This window comes from Limulus polyphemus, unplaced genomic scaffold, assembly GCF_000517525.1.
Source record: "Limulus polyphemus unplaced genomic scaffold, Limulus_polyphemus-2.1.2 Scaffold556, whole genome shotgun sequence".
NCBI lineage: Eukaryota > Metazoa > Arthropoda > Merostomata > Xiphosura > Limulidae > Limulus > Limulus polyphemus.
Genome location: NW_013666166.1, coordinates 248,327 through 259,964, shown reverse-complemented (window position 1 = coordinate 259,964; position 11,638 = coordinate 248,327). Strand labels below are relative to the sequence as shown.

At 33.2% G+C, this 11,638-nt stretch overlaps 1 pseudogene; it reads right to left on the bottom strand.

Moving 5' to 3' along the window:
- Positions 1-11,638, bottom strand: part of LOC106459085 — a 36,452-nt pseudogene that overhangs the window by 23,061 nt on the left and 1,753 nt on the right.

The following is an 11,638-nucleotide window of genomic DNA, read 5'->3' as shown; positions in this document are numbered from 1 at the left end:
AAGAGTCCAATTGAATGGGGGAACAGCCACACCTGTAATACATGTTTGAGCACTTGTGTTGATTGGTCCAGCTCTGAATCCAAAACCCAGCTAGTGGGAACCAACATCCATATGGGGGATAGGATGAGGAATCCCAATCTAAGGAGTAAGTTGCAATTTTGATGGCTCACTCCAAAAGCTACAACATTCCCTCAGATAACACATTCAGAGATAGAGCATCAGATTGGAGGACATCTCGTCATCTACACCAACAGAACACCATCATCCTGCTCTCAAATGAATGGATTCATTTTGTACAATATATCACTATCACATTCAGGAGGATGCCTCCATGGTCTACTCACCAATGGCTTGGAATTGGAAAGTGGTAAGAACTCCCTTACTCCACTGGAAGAAAAGGGGTGGAGAATCTGGAGGAATGTCAACACCGGAGACAATGCAATAGGTGACCACGAAAACCCTATTTTATAAAGCAGACCACATCTGATTTATTCAATACATGGGTGAGTATGGTCTGCAACAGGCATATTAATGAAGCAAATGGTTATCTTGAGGAAACCTACAAACGATCTTGTAAAACACCCCATCTCAATCGTGAGCATTTAGTGGCCATGATAATTTTAAATATTAAGTCATCCTGGCCTTACGGTGCAGATTTTGAAGTATACTTGGACAGTCACCACTGTAAACAGAGTGGGATCTGTACATAAAAAATGAAAAGAAAGAGAAATGCCTCTGAAAAATAAGAAGTATATATACAAAAGATAACTTGCCTAGTCACAGTCTTACTGAGTCTGAAGAATGGTCACAGGTGGAAGAAGGTAACCCAACAATGAAGAAACCGTGATCCAATGCAGATAGTGAGAGATGAATGTATATGATGCGATACACATGCCTGAATGAAGAATTTCCTCCAAGGGATGACAGAGATGAGACACTAGGGAAAAGGTTTTTCCTACACATCAGTGGGTTATTTGGGTATTATCTGAGGGACTTGTCATCCACTTCCTATCCCCTCCTATACCAATATCTTTTCTATTGCCTCGGGATCCTACCACCAGTCAACATCTGTCAGAGGCAGTATAAAATCTTCTCCCCCAGAAAGCCATTGAACCTGTAACTCATCCTTCTCTAGGTTTTTATACCAGGCTGTTTATGGTATCCAAGAAAAGTGGGGACTGGTGGCTTGTGATCCCGCATCAATCACTTTGTTTGGTTCTGCCCTGATTTACCATGGAGTCTTTTCTTACCCTCAAGTGGGCTTTTTTTCCTGGTTTATGTATGACCAAGATAGACGTTTCAAATGCTTATCTGCATATTCCAGTATCTCATCTGTCGAGGTGCTATCTTCAGTTTGTTCAACACAAGGTAGTTTATCAATTTCGTGCCCTGCCCTTCAGACTTGCTTCGGCTCTCTATGTCTTTTGTCGAGTGATCAAGGCTTTTACCCGACATGCATGTTCAGGGATTGTGCTTACACCATTACCTGGAGGACTTGCTTCTGTTAGCTTGTTTCAAGCAGGAGTCCACTCATCACATTCGTATGCTGCTTCTGGAGGCAGTCTGTGTGGGTTGATTAATTGAGTTGGAGAAGTCATTCCTTATACCTACCCAATATCTGGTCCTCTTGATGTTTTTTTCAACATTCATCTCAGTCAGGCCCAACCTTCTCCTCTTCCTCGACTCCATTCAATGAAGCTTTCAGTTCTCCACGTCATTACTGCTCGTGAGGTTCTATCACTTTTGGGGATGTAGTCTTCTGTGAAAACCCTTATCCCCTTGGGTCGGGCACATATGAGGTCTCTTCAGTGGGCCTTGCATGACCAGTGGAACCTTCCGTCTAGCACTGGTGGCTTGGGTTGATCAGGAGGAAGCTTCAGGTCTGTGGTCTCCAGTTGAGCAATCTTACCATGTCAATATCCTGGAGCTTCAGGCTGTACATTGTGCTTTGGATCATTTTCTTCATCTTACCACAAATCGTCTGGTTATGACCCATTCTGACAATTCTATGGTAGTGGCTTATATCAATCACCAAGGCAGCATGCTCAGTATTTGTTGCCTTGCATGACATGTTCTGGATGTATTTAATCTTTGGCTCTCGTGAGGGTAACTCTCTTTCTTGCCAATTTCCCTTCCTTCCATTTCCCACCTATATCCTAGGTCTGATTCAGATAGACTACTGTGTCCCATACGTGCTTTTCCTTGATGTATTGCTTGCATGGCTTCCTTCTCTGGTGCCTGTTCCTGCCTCTTCATTCTGTGGCAAATATCCTCTGTTTGTGACCTTTCTCCTTCCACACTTACAATTTGGGTTCGGCTTTTAATTTAATTGGCTTGTACTTCATTGTCTCCTTCCCATAATTTGTTCCAACTGTCTTATGAGACAGCAATTGACCCTTTCATCTTTGGTTGATCATTTGTCACATTCCGAGCCTAGATAAGCCCCTAGTACTGTTTCTTGTCCTGCTTCTTTCCAGCCCTTACCTGTTCCTATCTTCAGGAGTTCCTCATCTCATCATATTATTTGATGCAGATGAACATATTGCCAACAGTACCGGTGACTACCCAGTGGGGGCTCACTTGACCAATTTTGTTCCCCCTCTGGTGAGTTTTATTATATGTGATACAGCCTTTATAATATAGTATTAAGAAGGATGACTTATACTGATCCTTGTGTTTTCCACCTTGTTTTTATTTAAGCTTATGATTTATTTGTGAGTTTCAGACTGAACACAAGTTAAATGAAATCCCACTCTTATTATGAACTACAGAGATGTACAAACTTGTAATATTACAGTTGTCATGTAATTTGACATAACTTGTACCTTGTAAGTCTAGAAGTTTTTAGAGGTTAAAGTTCTGATACGGTACTTACCTCCTCTCATTTAAATAGCTGCCCTCTATATGCAAAAATTGTTTTGCATGCTACAAGCCTTTGAGCTCCCATGTACCCTACATTTAACATGGTTCAACTGCATCTCGCATGTAAATCATCATGCAATAACCCTCCACCAAAAGGAGTGCGACACACTCTCCTGACACACGTGACTCCTTCTATTTCGATTCTACCAAACTATCATCACTTCTCATTTGGCACTGCTCATGTCAAGATGTTTTTTCTTGTGCTCTTTATTCATGTTTTTTTCTTTAGACTTAAGTGCTTTTTTTTGCCAATAATTCTAATATGGAATTGTTCTTTTCAATTTTAAAATAGTTTATGAACTTAAAGATAACTTATTTTTTCCCAGATTCATTTCTTTCTTCTAACACTGTTGGGTTTGATCGTTCATGTTTCATAGTTCATTCCAAAGTCCAAGTTACCACTTTGGAGGTAATATCATACGTATGGATCTTTTTTCCAGCAGTCGTTTTTTGGAAATATCCCTGAAACTTTGGAATCCCACGTGGAATTAGTTAAAATCATTTTTGTAGAAAACTTCAGATTATTTTTAATGAAGTGCTAATCTGTATTCAATCACTTACAAAATGTTTGCTATCAAATTAGTATCTTTATTGCAACAGTATTTCTTTAAGTGCAAGATTTGTAGACTAATACAAACAAAATATAATTGTAGACACCGAAATGTGAAAGTCCACTTGTATTTAGGTCATATTTTATAAAACCTTAAATAATGTTAGACCTATCTTCGCTAAAGAGATAAATTAATATTGTACTGTATACGTTTTTTACATTAGCTTAGTTAGTACTAAACTATACTGTACTTAATACTATCTATAAATAAGCTTATAATGTTATTCTAGGACCTAACGTAAAACCTTTTTGAAAACTTCAAGCTTTTAATGTTATTGTATTAACTGGTCAATAAAGAATATTAGCATACAGAGAAGTTGTGACTTGTTCATTGGGCTTTCCAGCTCTCTGGTGCAGGCAGGTGCTTGCACTGTTTTTCAGGGTAAAATTGTTACTGTGCATGCTTATAAGGCATACTGACCGCAGAATTAAAGCATGACAAGATTTCGATGTTTATGATTAGAATTCTTTGATATTATTCTAGAAATCCTGTATTTAAAGAAACACTGTTGCAATAAAGACACTAATCTGAGCACAAATGTCTTGCAGGTCTCTGCTAGTCTATTATTGTCTGTCATGATAATGTGTGCACATCTTACTATCTAAATACACATGCACGAACACGTCATTTCCGTAACAGACACACAAACAAGTTTACTAATATAGAGATAACAAAAAACAAAATTCAAATGAAATTTCAAAATTTACATATTATTGCTTGGTAATAAACTTAGTACTTACAGATAGACGATAAGATGGCCCTCTAGCCCACTCCACAACCACATTTTGACCTCGAATTTCACGCCATTCTCGTACTTAATGGCATCCTATAAATCAGACAAAAAAACATAATTTATAAGGACCTGAAATTACATCCTAAAAGGTAGCCCCAAGATAGTAACATGTTTTTGTCATAAGAACCTGTGAATATTCAAGGCAGTTTAATAAACCAATACATAAGAGTGGATTGTGAGGAAAAAAAAAGTTCACCGAAAATAAGAAACCTGCATAAACTATGCAGCCACTTCACAAGTCATAAGTAGAATGTGATGTCATGAAACATTACACAAAATTGATAACCTGTAGAAGAGGACTAAATCTCAATGAAACTTATCTTATGAACAAACACTTTTTCACCCAGTCTTCCTTCTGTCCCTTTTGTGATGTTACTAACATCCATCAGTTTTCTGTTTATACTGAAAATTTAACATTACTCGGCACAAGTTAGTTAGAGATTGATATTAAAATTTAATTTAAAACAAACTTAGCAATGTTCTTTATTCATTCCTTCTAACTGTTTACTACCTTCTTCCTAAGAAAGGCACAAAGCTATAAAGTATTTATAATTATATTAAATAAAAGAAACACGACCATAAAATAAAACAGAAAAACATGCAACTGAAAAACTTACACTTATATCAACTTGTAAATGCAATGATAACTTCTATGAATATTTAAAATAAATCCATGTACTGGAGCAATTGAAATGTCAATAAAAATTAACCTCTTAATTTATTCACAATGTACAAGTTATAAATTCTGCAACAGTTGTTATATTTTCCCAAACAAACAAGTATTATTAACATCCATTACACTATGTATGTAGTTTTGTGTGTAAAAGGTATATACTGTTTGAAAGGGATGGTCAAGACAAATAATGCAGAATGGTTATAACCTGAGTCAAAGATAGGTTGAATGTGATAAACAAAAATTAATTTCACATAAATATTGTATTTCTATTTGACTTATAAGTTAAATAAATGAGTTTACATATAAAAAAACTAGTAAAAAAATGATTATTTGTCAATATACATTACTCACACAAGTCAGCCAGTAAATTTTCCTCATTAAGCATTCTCAGGGAAGATGTTTGGATGAATGCTTAGTACCATTAAAAAAAAAAGAATACACAAACCTAAGGCATTTTTCACAAAGTTACCTGGTACCATCTTGTTTAAACCTAGATTTGGCCCTAGCACTATTATTCTCATTGCAATTTTTCTCCAACAGTTGAGAATTTTGTTATTAGCAGGAATGCATTATTGCAAATAAAATTCTAGATGAATTTTGCCACCATCTTATTGATGTGTACAACAGAAAATTTACTGTAAACTTTCAGTTAATTTTAAAACCATCATTATATATATATATATATATATATATATATATATATCTTACAGTTACTGATGTTCTTGATGACAATTTTTGTAACGTGAAACAAAAAAAGAATAATGATATTTTTACAAAAACATGATCTAAGAAACCATTATTGTTGAACTTGCTGGGTGAAGTTACAATGGGGAAACATTTTTCTCAAATTATTAACAAATATTCCCTGCTTCTGATCAGTCATGTTAGTGTTATGAAGGAATATGTGGATAATGATGGAAAGGTATTTTAATGTTTACTTATGAATTTTAAAGTTTCTTTTCAAATCAGCCTGCTAGTAAAATAAAAGAGAAGCTGAAGACAAGGTGAATAACAATGCTGTAGTACAAAAGGGTCAAATTAAGACTATCTGAAAACATTAAGTTTAAAACAAACGTGAGAAAATCAAGAGTTCTATAGAGATGTGTAACATGAGGTAAATCAGAGTACACAACCAAATCATTACTTTTGTTTGAGTGCAAACTCAATTTACCTCATGTATTAAAAATACACTGCCCTTCATTTTTTCATTGTTTTCTGAATTTAATGTTTTCAAATATTTTAATTTTGTCCAATTTGCTTCAGATCACCTTCACAAGTGCTGTTTTCAGACTTCACTAATGATGCAATAGTTTATCCCAAAATATTCTATATCTTTAAATAAAATTCTTTATTGCCTAATCGCCATCTTTTCACTTCCATAAACATGTGTATTTAAATTCTACATTTTAATCTTGGACTATTAGTGTGCCTTTCTTAAGAGCATGACAGTAACAGCTGAACATTACTAATGACCTCTTAAGTAACTGTGCTAAGCTTATGAGCCACAGCATTAAAAAAACATTGAAAGCACGGTACCATATACACAAGGCTGGTCTTATGAATAGGTATGGACTATGGACTGGTGCTGGCTTTCAACCTAGTGGCTCTATCTGAGCTCTACCTATGAATCGGGTCAGAAGGGCTTTCATTCTCTTTTCAAACAGTTTGGTCAATACAGGATGGCGGCAATGGTCATTTTGGTAGACATGGCATAGTCATGACTTTCATTGGCTAAGGCATGTCAATCACTCTTGACTAGGAATACTGGTTCCGGGCCCTGCATGGTCAGGTGAGTGCACCGGAAAGGATTGGAGTCAGTCAGTCTTTCTCCTCTCCCACTTTTGAACAGTATCAGAACAATCAAACTTATTATTATATATATATATAGATATATACTGAGAAAAGTACATGCAAAGAGTAAGGATTTAGTTTTAAAAAATTATTATGAAAATGTTAATATAATTTGGTGATTGCTTCATTATCTAATTTACAATTTTAAAACAAAATCTGGTTTTAGTTCACAATTAACAGTAATTTTTCTAATCTCTAAAGAGTTAGTTTTAACAAAATCACAATAAATGTTCTTCCCTAAATATGGTTCCCATTAAAATCATTCTTCCAAAACTGTTTTGAATCGGGGAAAAAATAAAACATATTTTAAGGCATAGCAACAAAAAAATAATAAAAAAATTAAAAACTAAAAATTCTTCAAAGTTGCCCAAAGTATTTAACCTTTTTTAAAAACTTTCAATTACTGTACATGTATACCAAACATTCGGAAAAACCCTATAAATAACATCACGTAACTTGGAAATGGTATTTTACTAGAGCTGAGAAATTAGTGGAATTTGCTAATAAAGTAATCATTAGACTCATTAATCAATTACATTTAATTAATTTATTATCCTCATATATTATTCTTTCTATTTTCAGCTAGTAATTTTTTTTCATATATCTATTTTTGAAGTGCCCCTCATCTTAAGACATATTCTGGCAGTTAACATTTGTCCATTTTCCTACTTGGAAAATCACTAATGTCAAGAAGTCTACCCAGTCATCATTTTGTTTGTTTTTAGAATATGCAGTAATCCCTCATTTATCTCTGTAAATCAAATAATGGAAACATGATAATGGCAATATAACACATTGCAACTGGAATTAGAAATCATTAAGTAGTCACTCGACCAAGTTACTAATGTATGTTGTTTGACTACTATAAACATAAAAATAATATTCAATAAATAAGAATTCGAGTCATCAGAACACTTTGTAGTTACCTATCATACTCTCTAAACCTAACTAAGAAAATCTAAGAAACTTTCTTTTGCTTTCTAACAAATATAAATCAACACACAAATGCTTTTACTTCAACTAGAAGCTTTCCCATGAAACAATAAGCTACTGTTTAAATCAAAACTTTTTTTTTATTTACTCAACTATGATATGAATTTTCACTTTTCTTCAGAAATTAAACAAATGTTAGAAAAATGACAAAATATAGATCTGAAAACATTTTTTGAGTTAAAATACGAGTAGAAAATAGTTATAACTAACATACAAAATTGACTTAAAAATTTATGGTGAAATAATATGAAGGCCACAGGAAACCTACATTCAAGTATAATAAATAAGAATTAAATTACTTTCTTAATCTTAAACTGTTGTATCATACATGCAAAGTAGTTCAAAACATGTAACAAGCTAAAAATATCATTAATAGTATTCAATGCATTTCTCCCTACAAATATCCACAAGACTACTGTATTAATACTAAATTTTTGTTGTTAAAAATAAACATGTTACTTCACGACATTTTCAAACACGTCTTTATATAAAGTTAACAAACATTATTATCCTAAAAGTTAAAAACTCCACAAATAAAAGATTTTTTAAAAAAAGCATGACTAGTTTCTGCCATGTAGCTACATCAAATGCCATTTAATTTACTACATCTTTCATTGTTGGAAATAAACTTATTTTCCAAATCATGTGCAAGATTACATGACAATAATTACTTTGCCACACCTGGACCAAAATGCAAAGAACTATTTTTGCACAACCTTTTCCAAAACTAAAGAAACACCCTGGGGGAAAAAAAATTGACACTGTTGGATCACGTATTATCAAGTATGACAGAGACAGATAAAGAAAATCTGCTTAAAATAGGGTGAAGTGATTTTTTTCTTTCTATTTTCACATTTTAGGCATGTAAAATTTACTGTACATGCAAATCGAGTGTGTGAAAATTTTCAGTTTTCTACACATTAACTTTTATTTAGCTGCAGCTCCAAGTCTTGCCTGCAAATAAAACATCTATCAATTTTAAATTTTTTCTGCCAATTCCAAAGCATAAGTTTATATTTGCTAAGAAATGATCAGCCCTTGAAAATATAATTACCCATATCTTTTTTCTCAAGTAATTTTCCTTTCTCGTAGTAGTTTTATTATTACAGACCTTCATTCCCACCATTTTATAATGTTACAGCATGTGGTCTGAACAATTCCTAATGAAGCACAGCTTTGAAAATAGCTAATGACTATATTTATATTGTTACGACAGCGGAAGTCACGTGACGCTGGTAACACGTTATGAGATTCTAGAAGGATCATGAAGGCTCGAGTGTTTGCCAGATGCCCTCTTTTTTTGCATATATAAGCCCAGCAAATAATGCGGAGAGAAGAAGTGATGGCATATAATTAGCAGACAGATAATCGAGTCAAGTGAGCGGTAGTGACCGTAAGTGTGTGAATCGTTGTTAATTAAACCGGTTGTTTAAGTTAAAGTAACTGTGGAAATTAAGTGTATTACAAAGTTTGTAACAAGAAAGAATAAACTAGTTTTAATTAAGAAATAACTTGTATCGCTGAAGTTCCTCGGGAAGAAGTTTTACGGGAAATTATCAAACAAGCAGATATGTAACAATATAAATAAATACATTGGTGTGAGCAGTAAAGTACAGTTTCATGGAAGCGACCACCCAGAGATAAGGATAAACAAAGGAATCTAATCTGAAGTTTAAAAGACTTAGAATAAACAAGTCTGAGATTCTTTTTTCAGTTTCTTTAAACATTCTTAAAAATGTTTCCATGTTATTATCTGTTTTTTCTGTAATATCAGGTAAGCTGTTAGGTTTAGCAAATACGATAGGTGAGAGCAAAATATATCGAAGACTCAAAATCTCATTTATTAATAATACTGTTAACTGTATTCAAACAATGAAGATAAATAAAACAGCTTATTATTTATTCAAAATAAACTATTTATTAGATATAAGTTGTCCATAACCATGAATACTGTTAGCAAAAATTTATTACCTAGCTTGAAAAAAGGTATTGGTGACAACAATTTGAAAAGTCATGTCCTAGACAACATTTTGGAAATCCATGTCCTAGATTATCAATCAGTCTTATTCACTTTTTGCTATTTGTTTATGACTTATAGTCAGAAGTGGCTAGTGCATTCAGCAAAAAAAGTAGCAAATGGAATGTATTAATGAATACAAATCAAGCTGAAACTACCTAGATATATATGAAATGGTTCTCTCTAATCTACAATGAAAATTAATAAAAAGAAATACTGAAACTAAAGAAAGTATTTTTAATGCTGTTGTTTTTCAACAGTTTCACACAATAAAATCCTGGAGATTTTACAACTTAAAAAATGATGGAAAAACTAAATCAAAGTATTCAAATTTTTCTATTAAAAGCTAAAACTGGATACTGTTTTGTAAGTTGCACTAGTTTAATTAAATTTGGTTATGTTTGTCTAATGTGATAAAAAATTCAGGAATATCGGTATCACCTTCTGGTTTGGAAATGGTTAATACAGTACAATACAGGTAAGTACATTTTAGCTCCTATGCCCATAACTTTGTCAGTTATGGCAAGTCAAAACTTGTAACTATACAGGAGTCTTGTTTAATGGCAGAATGTTATAAACTTACAAACCTTTCATATATATCACGCGTCTGGACTGACAGATTCTCATTAAACTTGTTTCCTGCTTAAAACTACACAAACTTTCTGAAAAATGCTCCCAAAATGTTTAGTTGATTTGGTAAGAAGTTTCTTTTAGTATTTAAGAATATAAAATTTATTATTTTTTTTTAATTACCAATGTCTAGAAGTTTAGGGAACTTTATCCCCTCCACAATGGCAGTTTTTCACATTTGAAAAATGCACAAGGGCTGTAAACTGTACCTATTAAACACTCCATAGAGGTTGTTAGCAGTTCTTTGTTTACAAAATTGAACAATAAAAGGCAAATGTTTATTGACTGAATTTTACTGTTTTTCTATCAACAAAACAGATTTTTGATGGATAAACTAAGACATGTCCACAGCATGCCACTGAACACTGATCAATATGGCAGGAGCCACTGCAGTTTCATCTCATGTAGAAACTAGTTCATCAAATGCAAATTAGGTCACAATCAAATTTACTAAAACACTTGTCTGTCTATATAAACAATAGGTAATTATGCAGCCAATGCAATGACAAATAATAACATGATCTGAATTCAAGAGTATTTAATTTTTGATAAGAATAAAAGGAACAGCAGCAGGCCAAAAACAGCATGTGTTACAAGAGACTTGATAGAGAAGCCTACTCTGTAGTATAGCATGCAATGCAACAAGTATTAGATGACTGAATTGTACATGTTTCTTTATATATATACATTCTCAATATTTTAATCATATTCAATAGTGACCAACTGGAGTTGTATTTAAGTGTCAAACCAAATGCAAAAATCTTTCTTTCATACAAATATCCTATTCCAATTATATTTGAGCTGAAATAATAACATATGCAGGTGACTTACCTCGGCATCTCTACGATCATCATAGTCCACAAATGCATATGCCATTCCACTACCTACAATATAAAAAGTATTAATTTTTCAAATAAAATTAAATACTCTTTCTTTACATCAATTATTCAAAGCTCTACAATAATTTCATTTAGATAACAACAGGGAACTCTGTGTTAACCTGCCATGATCAGACAAATCTATATATATTAGGTCGTCAAGAAATTAATGTCGTGTTTCGGAACACTTTCATTAACAATCCCCCCAAAATGTACATCACGTATAATAGTTAAACAAACTACCTAAACATCACATTAGTGTAGCCT